The sequence below is a fragment of the Podarcis tiliguerta genome (assembly GCF_965153285.1).
Source record: "Podarcis tiliguerta genome assembly, chromosome: 4".
NCBI lineage: Eukaryota > Metazoa > Chordata > Lepidosauria > Squamata > Lacertidae > Podarcis > Podarcis tiliguerta.
The window spans coordinates 5,733,389-5,746,678 of record NC_139537.1 but is presented as its reverse complement, the minus strand read 5'-3'; the positions used below and the strand labels follow the sequence as shown (position 1 = coordinate 5,746,678).

The following is a 13,290-nucleotide window of genomic DNA, read 5'->3' as shown; positions in this document are numbered from 1 at the left end:
CAGCAGAAAGGACTCTGTTTTTTCGGTGGGGAAAGTACTTCTAAACTTTTTTTCCAATTCATTATGGATCATTTCCTAATATTCTTTTACCCTGTTACAAGTCCGCCACATATGAAAGAACGTTCCCTGCTGTTCTCATGTTCCCAAACTTGCTTTTCTGAACAATGGTGAGTCATTACCAGCAGCATTGACATCACAGGTCATGTTGCTAATCATCATGCAAAATTTTTCTTCGTAAAACAGGCCACCTCATTGCGGGTTTTCCGCACGGTTTAATTGGCCAGGCTTTCAGGTGCCGAAAGGTGTCTGAACAGGTCTCTTGCTTCTCTCTTTGGCGATCACTCTTAGCCCAGTAAGATTGTCTTCCATAAACACGGTTTGTGGAGTCCATAAATGACTGTGGAGGCCAGTTCATTGCATAAAGGTAAAGGGACCCCTGACCATTAGGTCCAGTCATGGCCGACTCTGGGGTTGCGACACTCATCTCGCTTTATTGGCGGAGGGAGCCAGCGTACAGCTTCCGGTTCATGTGGCCAGCATGACTAAGCCGCTTCTGGCAAACCAGAGCAGCGCACGGAAACGCCGTTTACCTTCCTGCCGGAGTGGTACCTATTTATCTACTTGTAGTCTGACGTGCTTTTGAACTGCTAGGTGGGCAGGAGCAGGGACCGAGCAACGGGAGCTCAACCCATCGTGGGGATTCGAACCGCCAACCTTCTGATCGGCAAGTCCTAGGCTCTGTGGTTTAACCCACAGCGCCACCTGTGTCCAGTTCATTGTATATCATTTCCCAAGTCAGCAACTTCTCTTTCAAGTCTATTTCTGAAATTCTTTTGTAGTAAGACAGCTGCTTTGAGATCCTGTATTGAATGTCCTGGGAGACTGGAGTGTTCTCCTGCTGGCTTCTTTCGATATGCTGACCAAGGAAGGCGTCCATTATGCAACATTGCACCTGCAAATAAAAAAACGGAACGCAAGGCCCGGGGCAGGGGGTGGATTAGAGAAGGTTGCCAAGTGGATTTTTCCTCCGCTTCCAGGGGAAACCGAGGCAGAAACAGCTCCCTTTCTGCATCATCCCCTTTCACTGCAGGGTTTATTTATTCCTTCATTACATTCATGGTATGGTTACCAGATTTTTTTCAATGAATCTGGGGACACTCCCCCCCCCCCCGCCGAGTAGTAACGGGGAGTCAGTAGTGGGGATGGTGAGGAAAAGACCCTGGGCCCAAGCACACATGCATATTGTTTAAAGGTGCAAAGCCCTTCTTTCACACCCTGTGAAACATAAATGCGCAGAGTTTTTTAAAAACTGGGCAACGAAGCACCGCCTGCGACTCCCGAGCCTCCCCCGATCAGTCAAAACAAAGGGGACAGGAGATTGCACAAGACACATCCTATGGGGACTTCTGGCGAGGAAAAATGGCGCAGCAGCGAGCAGCTTCGGAAGCCAGCCAGAGCCAACTGCGTTACCAGGCAAACAACAAATGGTCGCTGTTTTTTTGTGTTGAATATATGCTAGATGGTCATTTATGGAGCTAATAGGTATCTAAAGCCATTTGCACATAACAAACAGGAGCCTACACAACACAGAACACTGTTGCTGTATGTAGGTTTTATTTTATTTTATTTTTATCTTATATTTTGGAAATGTACATCCAGATTTTTTCCCCCTTTAAATTTTTTGGGGGCCCCCAAGAGAGTGCGGCCCTAAGCTATAGCTTGTTTAAAGTTAAAAGGACCCCTGACCGTTAGGTCCAGTTGCGGACGACTCTGGGGTTGCGGCGCTCATCTCGCTTTATTGGCCGAGGGAGCCGGCGTACAGCTTCCCGGTCATGTGGCCAGCAGGACTAAGCCGCTTAGACTTAGCGCGCAGAAACACCGTTTACCTTCCCGCCGGAGCGGTACCTATTTATCTACTTGCACTTATTGCTTTTGAACTGCTAGGTTGGCAGGAGCAGGGACTGAGCAACGGGAGCTCACCCCGTCGCGGGGATTCAAACCGCCAATCTTTCGATCGGCTAGCCGTAGGCTCTGTGGTTTAACCCACAGTGCCACCCGCATCCCTTCATAGCTTGTTTAGCTTATACGTCAATCCGGCACTGCTCCTATCCTTGGATTATTTGCTCTCCTCCTTCAGGGGAATTGACCTTTTCGCTGAGCTGTCACTGCTTCCTGGAACCCAGTTTTGAATAAGCGGCTCCAACCTTTTGATTTCCCGCAAACTGACTGCGTCTCACCAGCAAGCGAAAGCAAGACGCTTGGCAGCCCGAGGTGGGTGGGTGGGATGAGAAAAGACAGCTCTTGGGTGCTGGAAGCCCTTGCCTGGCCGTGGGCGCTTTGAGCCGTTTCTGGCACCGAGTGGGTGGCTGTTTCTGGAATGCCTTCCCCCTCCGGGGAACGGCTTTCAGCTTCTGTCGTCATTCCTGAGCCCAGCACAGCAACATCCTGCCGTATGGTGAGCGTCAAAAGGTTTCCGCGGTGCCAGGGATGAAAGATCATGGAAACTGAAAAGGAGGGATTGTCGTGCCCTCAAAGAACAACAACAAACCACCACAAGATACTACAGTGGTACCTCGGGTTACAGACGCTTCAGGTTACAGACTCCGCTAACCCAGAAATAGTACCTCGGGTTAAGAACTTTGCTTAGGATGAGAACAGAAATCGTGCTCCGGCGTGATGGGCTGGTGCCATTTGGGTTTCGCCTGCCGCATTGCAAATCGTCACAACTTGTAAGGTTGCGGATAGGCTCTGGTTCAGGTGATAGGGATGGTAGAACGCTCTCGCCATCCCTATGTGAAGGGTATTCCGTTAAAGGAATCCCGGGACTCAATGGTTTGGTCAAGCCCTGAGAGGGGGTTGTGCCTGTGCCTGAGTCCAGGGGGATATCTGGGTGGTGGACATAGCCAGGTCCGCTTATCCAGGTGTTCACCCTTGGCTGATCTATGCTGGAACCCTGGGTCAGCGCTACCTGCATGCCAGGGAGCTGGTCGAACCAGAGCCTATGCAACCAGCCACTTTCTGTAATTAATAACAACAACAACAACAACAACAACAACAACAACAACAACAACAACAATTTATTATTTATACCCCGCCCATCTGTCTGGGTTTCCCCAGCCACTCTGGGCAGCTTCCAACAAAGTATTAAAATACAGTAGTCTGTTAAACATTAAAAGCTTCCCCAAAGAGGGCTGCCTTCAGATGTCTTCTAAAAGTCTGGTAGTTGTTCTTCTCTTTGACATACAAGGCGGTTTACAGCAAGAAAATAAATCAATAAAATTGTCTGTAAAAAATGCTCTATAAAACTGTTGTTGTTGTTGTTACCCCTTATACCTGCAGGTATCAGGACAGTTCACAGGATAAAATCAGAATATAAATCCACAAAGTACATAATCAAATAAGAGCAACAACAACCCAAATCTCCCCCAACACGTTTTAAAAGGATGTAGGTGAAAGACAGTTATAACACCATAAAATATATATTTTAAAAAGATTTCAAAAAACATTAATTTAAAAGCAATTTAACAGAAGAAGCAAACCAAAAACAATGAAAAAGAGATTAAAACATTGACCAATGTCTGGGCAGGCTTGACTAAACAAGTCCCCCCCCCCCCCCCGAGTGCTGAAAAGAGTACAGTGAAGGTGCCTGCCTGGTGTCAAGTGGCAGGGAGTTCCACAGGGCAGGTTTTGCCACATTAAAATATCCAGTTTTTACAAACACAGAACGGGAATTATGTGGCATCTATAACAGTTCTGCCGGTTCTGCAGACTAAAGTGGTTGCGTGGGCCACATGTTGGGTAAGGCAATCTTGCAGGTATGAGAATTATACGACTCTATGAACGCACACAGAGAGGAATTTCTTTCTGACGCCTTCGCTTTGCGTAGCTAATGGTTTTACAAACCTCCGCCGTGCCCTTCTGAGTCATGCCAAACGTTGTAATGACATGTACAAGGATTGGGGTAATATGTAAGAGATTAGGCATGTCGAATGACCTAGATTAAACCTCAGGTCTCGGGGCAGTTACAACATAAAATCACAATGCAAAAGCACAAAATTTGTAACAAAAACAGAAGAACCTGAGGTGCCAACCTGAGCCTGGGCAGACCCACAATATTGGGTGTGATCGGAACACCTTGGAATGGATAATTTTGTGAATGTTAGAATGACATCGGATTGAACGTAAAAGGTTATTAGTAATAAAGTGGTGAAGGAGAATGGAAAATTTGAAGGTTAAAAGGGGTAAAATTAAAAGATTTAACATATTAAGATATTAAGATAAGATTAAGATATATTAAGATATTAAGATAAAGTTTAAGTTAGGATAGAGGGAAGGGATTTGCTGATTAAATATTTGGACTGGAATACAGTGAGGGGAGGTGTGGGGAAGTCTGGGAAATAAGTAAATGCAAGGAATATTATGAAAATGGAATTGTTTTTATTTGTTTTTTCTGTATTGTTGTTTTTGTTTTTTTGTATTTTTTATTTTTCTTCTGTTTTTTCCTTTTATGTAAAAACCTTAATAAAAATATTATTTTAAAAAAAGGAATGGATAATTTTGGCAAGGTTGCAACAGGACCCAGCTGTAGCCCGAGAAAACTGACAGCAACAACAACAATAACAATAATAATAATTAATTTATACCCCACCCATCTGGCTGGGCTTCCTCAGGCACTCTGGGTGGCTTCTAACCAAATATTAAAATATAGTAATACATCAAACATTAAAAGCTTCCCTAAACAGGGCTGCCTTCAGATGTCTTCTAAAAGTCTGGTAGTTGTTATTCTCTTTGACATCTGGTGGGAGGGCGTTCCACAGGGCGGGTGCCACTACCAAAAAGGCCCTCTGCCTGGTTCCCTGTAACCTCACTTCTTGCAGGGAGGGAACCGCCAGAAGGCCCTTGGCGCTGGACCTCAGTGTCCTGGCAGAACGATGGAGGTGGAGACGCTCCTTCAGGTATACTGGACCGAGGCCGTTTAGGGTTTTAAAGGTCAGCACCAACACTTTGAATTGTGCTCGGAAACGTACTGGGAGCCAATGTAGGTCTTTCAAGACAGGTGTTATATGGTCTCAGCAGCCACTTCCAGTCACCAGTCTGGCTGCCGCATTCTGGATTAGTTGTAGTTTCCGGATCACCTTCAAAGGTAGCCCCATGTAAAGCGCATTGCAGTAGTCCAAGTGGGAGATAACCAGAGCATGCACTACTCTGGTGAGGCATTCCACGGGCAGGGAGGGTCTCATCCTGAATACCAGATGGAGCTGGTAGACAGCTGCCCTGGACACAGAATTGACCTGCCCCTCCATGGACAGCTGTGAGTCCAGAATTACTCCCAGGCTGCACACCTGGTCCTTCAGGGGCACAGTTACCCCATTCAGGACCAGGGAGTCCCCCACACCTGCCCACCTCCTGTCCCCCAAAAACAGTACTTCCGTCTTGTCAGGATTCAACCTTAATCTGTTGGCCGCCATCCATCCTTCAACCGCCTCCAGACACTCACACAGGACCTTCACTGCCTTCCCTGGTTCTGATTTAAAAGAGAGGTATCATCCGCATACTGATGAGCACCCAGCCCAAACCCCCTGATGATCTCTCCCAGCGGCTGCATGTAAATGTTGAAAAGCATGGGGGAGAGGACAGAACCCTGAGGCACCCCACAAGTGAGAGCCCAGGGGTCTGAACGCTCATTCCCCCCCCCCCCCCACTTTCTGAACACGGCCCAGGAGGGAGTGGAACCACAGTATGACTGTGCCCCCAGCTCCCAGCCCCTCTAGACGGTCCAGAAGGATGTTATGGTCGATGGTATCAAACGCCGCTGAGAGATTCAGCAGAACTAGGAAACAGCTCTCACCTTTGTCCCTAGCCCGCCGGAGATCATTGACCAGTGCGACCAAGGCAGTTTCAGTCCCATGATGAGGCCTGAATCCCGACTGGAAGGGATCCAATGGCAACATAGCTGTCAAGCGTCCCTTATTTGGCGGGACAGTCCCTTATCCCAGCACCATGTCCCGCTGCTGTCCCTTATTGATGAGGCTTCGTTTGGCTGCTGGCTGGGCTTTCTGCCTTTGGCTCGGAGGGGCTCAGAAGTTGAACATACCTTTGCCTGGAAAATCCCTTATTTTGGCTTCTGACCCCTTATTTTCGAGGCTGCTGGTCCCTTATTTTCAAATCTGTAAGTTGACAGCTATGAATGGCAATGGCAGAGGAAGGCAAGAAATTTGGGGGGCTGCGAGGCTTTGGGGCTGGTTTGGGCCTTAGGCATGTGACCACGAGGTTTTCTCGTGATACCTGCACCCTCCAGAGATGCCAACCCCCAGCTGGTTGTGTAATGCTAAGCAGGAGAGAGACAGGATTCTTCCTTTAATGTTCTTGGCACCTGCCGCTCTTCTTTCTAATTTCTTGGAAGCCCGCAACCAGCATCTTCCCAAACTGTGAAATCACAAAGCCTTGGCACCCTGGGATGTTTTAATTTAATTTCATTCTATTGGGTGGGTTTTTAATTTTCCAATAGTTGGAACTTGCCCGGAGGAAACAGAATTCTTGCTATCGTTGACAGGAGCCCTTGGGGAATGGAAAGCTTTGACTCAGTTGGCAAAGGGGTGCAGGGCTTGTGTTTGAGGGGCAGGGTGCCCGTGCCACGGGGACGGAAGGGGTGGCGGCAGTGCCCCCTTCTGGCCACCCTTGGCTTCAACCACAGGCTGATAAAACAGCATGGAACAGCCACACAGATACTGTGAGTTTCGCTGCTGTCAGGATTGTTAATTACTGGACTGAGATTACACCATGCTGGGGATAATAATAATAATAATAATAATAATAATAATAATAATAATAATATATTTGTACCCCGCCCCTCCCAGTTCAAAGAGGTTCAGGGCGGCTAACAACAAATTTAAAACACTTTAAAACACTTAATTATAGACGCGGATAACAATGAATTCAGAATTCAAAAATCAATTTAGGGGGGAAATCCATCCAATAAACATGATCCCCAGGGCTAGCTGGCTGAATTGGTCCTACTTGGGCCATTGAAGAGGCCAGGGGAGAATTAGCTGTGGGGTCTTAGAGCAGGTGATCTTCATGAAAGGGGAGGGGGAGGGAAGAGAAGGGAAATAAAAATCAGGTGGAATTCAAATTAAAGGCCAGGCGGAATAGCTTTGTTTTACAGGCCCTGAGGAAGGGAGTTAAATCCTGCAGGGCCCTGGTCTCATGGGACAGAGCATTCCACCAGGTTGGAGCCATCACTGAAAAGGCCCTGGCGCTGGTGGAGGATAGTCTGACTTTCTTAGGGCCCGGGACCTCTAAACTATGGTTATTCATGGACGTTAAGGTCCTCTGCGGGGCAGACCAGATAAAGAAGGAACGTAAAAAGCTTGTATATAATAGTAACAGAAATGATTTTGCAACCAGTCAAGCAACAAAGAAGCTTTTGACTGTGAATTTGAGTGTGACTCCTGTTCTTGTCCTCTGCCTCCAGGGAAACCTCTGCTGGAAAACAGTAAGAAGTGGTTTTGCTGAGGTGTCACCACACAAGCAGAAAGCGCAGCGGAAGTGTGTGGGCAGTAACCTCTAATACTGGGACTCACCTGCATGCAGAGAGGAGGAGAGTGACTTTCGCACCCTTGCCATCAATGATGGGCAGCACCTTAACTCCCCTTTGGGTTGTTCTCTGCCAGTTTTAGGATAGCAAACCAACCATCTGCCTGTCAAATACAGCTGTGTCTCAGCTTCTGGGCCTTATACGTGGCAAACGGGATGTATACTCAAATGAAAAGGCACTAAGCACTTAAGAGGGACGCGGGTGGCGCTGTGGGTTAAACCACAGAGCCCAGGACTTGCTGATCAGAAGGTCAGCGGTTCGAATCCCCGCAACGGGGTGAGCCCCCGTTGCTGAGTCCCTGCTCCTGCCCACCTAGCAGTTCGAAAGCACGTCAAAGTGCAAGTAGATAAATAGGTACCACTTTGGCGGTAAGGTAAACAGCGTTTCCGTGCGCTGCTCTGGTTCACCAGAAGCGGCTTAGTCAAGCTTGGCTCCCTCAGCTAATAAAGCAAGATGAGCGCTGCAACCCCAGAGTCGATCATGACTGGACCTAATGGTCAGGGATCCCTTTACCTTTAAGCACTTATGAAAGGTGGCTGTGTTTAAGGGGCTTAGGGAACAAGAGCTCTCACCCACACACCCCACACACTTTCCTCCCCATTTACGACAGGAGGATTTAATAAGAGGGTCGCGTTGTTTTTCTACCTCACCTGGACAGAGAGAGCACGCCACATTCCACATCTGCCAGGCAGCGTAACCAGAGTCTAATTAAAATCGCACGCCAAGCGAGAGTCGGGCTCCCAGCGCAAAATGGGCCTTTGGAAGCAAGCTGAGAATGTCAGCCTTGAGGTGGAACGGGGGGGGTCTGTGGCCTGGAACATTTCCACGAAGGAGAAGCAACTAGATTTTGGGATGGATGTCTTTCTGCATGTGTGACAAGGATAAATGAGAAGACCCAACAGGTTGGGCAGAGGCTGCGAAGGGAAGGGTCTGTCTGCCTCTCAACGGACCATTGTCAGGGCAGCTTGTAAAGGCGCTGAGAGTTTGGCTGCTGGAACGGGGTTTTATGGCCGGCTGGGAAGGGATGTCGTGAGCAAAGGATGCAGGTGGTCTTCTTGGGAGTTATTGGGATGACTCACAGAACCTGGCAGAACCACCTTAAGGTCCTCTGACCCTGAGGAAACCGAAGTTGCACAGTTCTTGCTGCACTCTTGCAGCTGCTTGATCTTGAACCAGACCTTTGGTTCATGGATGGATCTCAGTCTCTCACTGCATTCTACGTAGGGCTGCCTCTGAAGATGGTTCGGAAACTTCAGCTGGTGCAGAATTCAGCGGCCAGTTTGCTCACCGGAGCAAGACGGTCTGAGCACATTACACCGACTGCACTGGCTAAAAATTAGTTTCCGGGCCCAATTCAAAGTGCTGGTTGTGACCTATAAGGCCTTAAATGGCTCAGGACCGCCTCTCTCCATATGAACCTACCCGGACCCTGAGATCATCTTCTGAGGCCCTCCTTCGTCTGCCTCCTCCTCATGAGGTCCATAGGCTGGCAACACAAGAACAGGGCCTTCTCTGCGGTGGCTCCCTGTCTCTGGAATGCTCTCCCAAGGGAAGTTCACCCGGCGCCTTCATTACACACCTTGAGGCACCAGGCAAAAGTGTTCCTTTTCAACCAGGCCTTTGGCTGATCCAATTTACATCCTATGCCCTTTTAAAAGGTGCTTTTCTTGGGGGGGGGGGGGCTATTGATTTCTTGTTTTATTTTTACAGTGGTACCTTGGGTTAAGAACTTAATTTGTTCTGGAGGTCCGTTCTTAACCTGAAACTGTTCTTAACCTGAAGCACCACTTTAGCTAATGGGGCCTCCTGATGCCGCCGCGCCACCACTGCGTGATTTCTGTTCTCATCCTGAAGCAAAGTTCTTAACCCGAGGTACTATTTCTGGGTTAGCGGAGTCTGTAACCTGAAGTGTCTGTAACCTGAAGCGTCTGTAACCCGAGGTACCACTGTATTAGGTCTCTTGTGGTTTTATATCTTGATTTCGTTCTGTGAACCGCCCTGAGACCCCCAGGTATAGGGCGGTATATAAATTCAATCAATCAATCAATCAATCAATCAATCAATCTACTCAGCAGGTTTCTGAAGGTCTCAGGCAGAGAAGGGTCTTCTTCTCCATCACCTGGTTGTTTTAAACTGAAGATGATGGAGATTGAGCTTAGGACATTAACTGCCCATGGGGAGATGAGCAAGCCAGCCTAGACATTGCTGAGACGGGAGGGCAAACATGCTGTTCTGGGGGTTCTCCCAAGCTTCTAGAGTGGATTTGGGGAAGGCGTTGGGTGAGGAGGGGGAAAGCTCTTTTGAGATAGCAGGATTCCTTGTGCTAACTTCTGCCAGCAGAACAGGTTAGCTGAATCCAGCCCTATATATGTGGATCCTTATAAAAACAAAACAATATACCGTACTTATGCGTCTATAACACACCCCCATGTATAAGACGCCCCCTATTCTGGGGCAGAGATGGCGCAGAGTTGTTGAACTTTTTTTTGCAGAGGGTTGCCCAGAGTTGTTGAGCATTTTCTAGGGGGAATACTGAAAATTGCTCAGCCACATGCGTTGATAAATCTGCCAAACTGCCAGAGCGTCAGCCAATCGACACAGTATTTCATGGACAAGCGGAAGGGATCAGCTGGCTCAGGGAAACATCAAGGTTTGCATAAGTCAGGGGTCAGCAACCTTTTCCAGCCGTGGGCCGGCCCACCGTCCCTCAGACCATGTGACGGGCCGGACTATATTTTGAAGAAAAAAATGAACGAATTCCTATGCCCCACAAATAACCCAGAGATGCATTTTAAATAAAAGGACACATTCTACTCATGTAAAAACACAGATTCCCGGACCGTCCGCAGGCCGGATTTAGAAGGCGATTGGGCGGGATCCAGCCCCCGGGCCTTAGGTTGCCTACCCCTGGCATAATAAGGATGGGGCACCGTAAAGGGTAGATGCCACCCAAAACAGTCCAGGACTGAGCATGCTCAGTGGGTGCCAAATGCTTGCTGTTGAGGCCACAGAAAACAGGACCATGTTGAATCTCCACTAATAACTTTGGACGATCCTGTCACTCATTTAGCTCCCAATTGCTCCATTTCTTTCCCCTCTTCTTCTTGTTTCACAAAACTTTATAAGAAGCCAATCAGAAATAACAAGGTGCTCAGAAATCCTAGAAAAGTGGTCCACTCCTTTTTCATGAAAAGTTACATCTCTGCATGGCTGTTGTGCCACTCAATTACTCACCCTTTAATAGCCCTCCGTGTTTTTGTTGGCTCGACGTGAGATATTTTCTCTGCACATTCACCAGCGGCTTCTCGCTTCCCCAGCCATGAGCCATTACCTGATTTCTTCATCAGAACTGACACTTTTCACCCGAGTGTCAGTCTATTAAACCGAAGACAGAAACCTTATTTGTTCAGCAAATATTAGCTTGACCTCTCAGGACTGTAAAACCGGGGAGCGGAGATATAAAACAGAGGGACCCCATTGAGATGACTCGTTCTCTGGGGAGACTTGCTAAAAACTTGGCCAAACACCATTCGGAGATTTGGGTTTATGACTTATCGGGCAATTGGCGGCAGAGGAGAATGATTTATGTATTTATGCCCCTGAAAGAAAACAATCCCTCCTCGCATCCAGTTATGGGCAGGACTTTATTGTATGACGGTGCAAAACTTATTTTTAAACAGCACGGCTGTCTAATCCACGATAGACAGAGGCGCTTTGTAGCCACAGCTGTCTGCGGTCAGCGCTAGAGTGAAAATCTCGCAGTCGTGGAGCACAAATCCTAAAGGAGGAGGGTGGCGGGGGGGGGAGATTTTCAACCTTTCCTCCTAGGTAACCTTGTCTCATACTGAACACAAATGGTGAAAAAGACTATAACTAAAAAATGGAGACACAATGTGTACTTTTCCTTGTTTGTTTGTTTTGTAACAGAAGAAGATATTTAATAAACACTATTGTTTAAAAAAGGAAGGAAGGAAGGAAGGAAGGAAGGAAGGAAGGAAGGAAGGAAGGAAGGAAGGAAGGAAGGAGAGGTGTGGCCTCAGGGGACAGTGTTTTGGGGGTGTCCCAAGACAGAGGAGCCTCGAGATTTTCCCATCCTTGTTCTACAGTCTTCTGCACCCTGCAGCAGTGATGCAAATTGAACAGATTCTCCCTGGCTTTTCTTATCCTGCATAACTGTATTCTGGGTTTGCAAGGTGAGGAGGAATTAAAGAACCTTTTATTGAAGGTGAAAGAGGAGAGCACAAAATATGGTCTGAAGCTCAACATCAAAAAAAGGAAGATCATGGCCACTGGGCCCATCACCTCCTGGCAACTAGAAGGGGAAGAAATGGAGGCAGTGAGAGATTTTACTTTCTTGGGCTCCATGATCACTGCAGATGGTGGCAGCAGTCACAAAATTAAAAGACGCCTGCTTCTTGGGAGAAAAGCAATGACAAACCTAAACAGCATCTTAAAAAGCAGAGACATCACCTTGCCAACAAAGGTCCGTATAGTTCAAGCTATGGTTTTCCCAGTAGTGATGTATGGAAGTGAGAGCTGGACCATAAAGAAGGCTGATCGCCAAAGAATGGATGCTTTTGAATTATGGTGCTGGAGGAGACTCTTGGGAGTCCCATGGACTGCAAGAAGATCAAACCTATCCATTCTGAAGGAAATCAGCCCTGAGTGCTCACTGGAAGGACAGATCCTGAAGCTGAGGCTCCAATACTTTGGCCACCTCATGATAAGAGAAGACTCCCTGGAAAAGACCCTGATGTTGGGAAAGATGGAAAGAAGGGAACGACAGAGGACGAGATGGTTGGATGGTGTTCTCGAAGCTACCAGCATGAGTTTGACCAAACTGCGGGAGGCAGTGGAAGACAGGAGGGCCTGGCATGCTCTGGTCCAGGGGGTCACAAAGAGGCGGACACGACTAAACAACAACAACAGTATCGGGAGGAGCTGCTGCTGACTTTATTTGTCCCTATTTGCCTTCCCGCAGTTCCTCCAAGGCTCCTCTCATCACCTGGACCAATAGATCCCTCCTCCCCCTCCTTACATCAAGTTTACTTCTGCTAACGTGCATCGCTTCTGACCTCCCATCAGCACCAGAGCTGGATCTGACCCAAGACCCACCTGGGTACCTGATCTGTGACCCAATACCTCCGCCCTGGCCTGACGACACACCTCAGCCCTGACCTCGGAGCCCCTGCTGCTCTTGCAGGCACAAGCAGGCGGCCAAGGTTGGCGTACGTCAATCGCGACGCCAACAGGGAGCCAGCCACCTGCTGCTCCCAGCCTGGGGTTCAGAAGCGGCCAGCCTGCCGTTGTTTCTTCCCCATTGAAATGGTGGCCTTTCGCTCTCTCCTTATTAATATCATGCACAGAGGTTAATTTGGAGCCATTCCCAGACCTCAAAGCAGCAAAACAGCTTGACCTTTCTGCTAATGAGAAAGCCAGCTTCCTTGCAGGCCTGGATGTAGCAAGCACCAAGGTTTGAATGCTTTTTCTTCTTCTAATTGCTAATTAAAGTTATATGCCGCCCTTCATCCGAAGATCGCAGGGCGGTTTGCAACAGAAAAGCACAAAATGCATCATTTTACAGGTTCCTGGCTGCCTGCAAAGGCACTCCCCAAAGGCTCAGAGGCACTCTAGCTCCACATGCCCTAGGGCAGAGCTGTGGATTGAATTGTTATTAATATATACTCGAGTTT

At 48.1% G+C, this 13,290-nt stretch overlaps 1 protein-coding gene across 1 annotated transcript in view; it reads right to left on the bottom strand.

The window, feature by feature from the left end:
* LOC310676834 (tigger transposable element-derived protein 1-like) overlaps window positions 1–13,290 on the bottom strand; it is a gene marked incomplete at its 3' end in the record, with an annotated part of 1,439,559 nt that overhangs the window by 73,883 nt on the left and 1,352,386 nt on the right. The gene's annotated exons all lie outside the window — the stretch shown is intronic.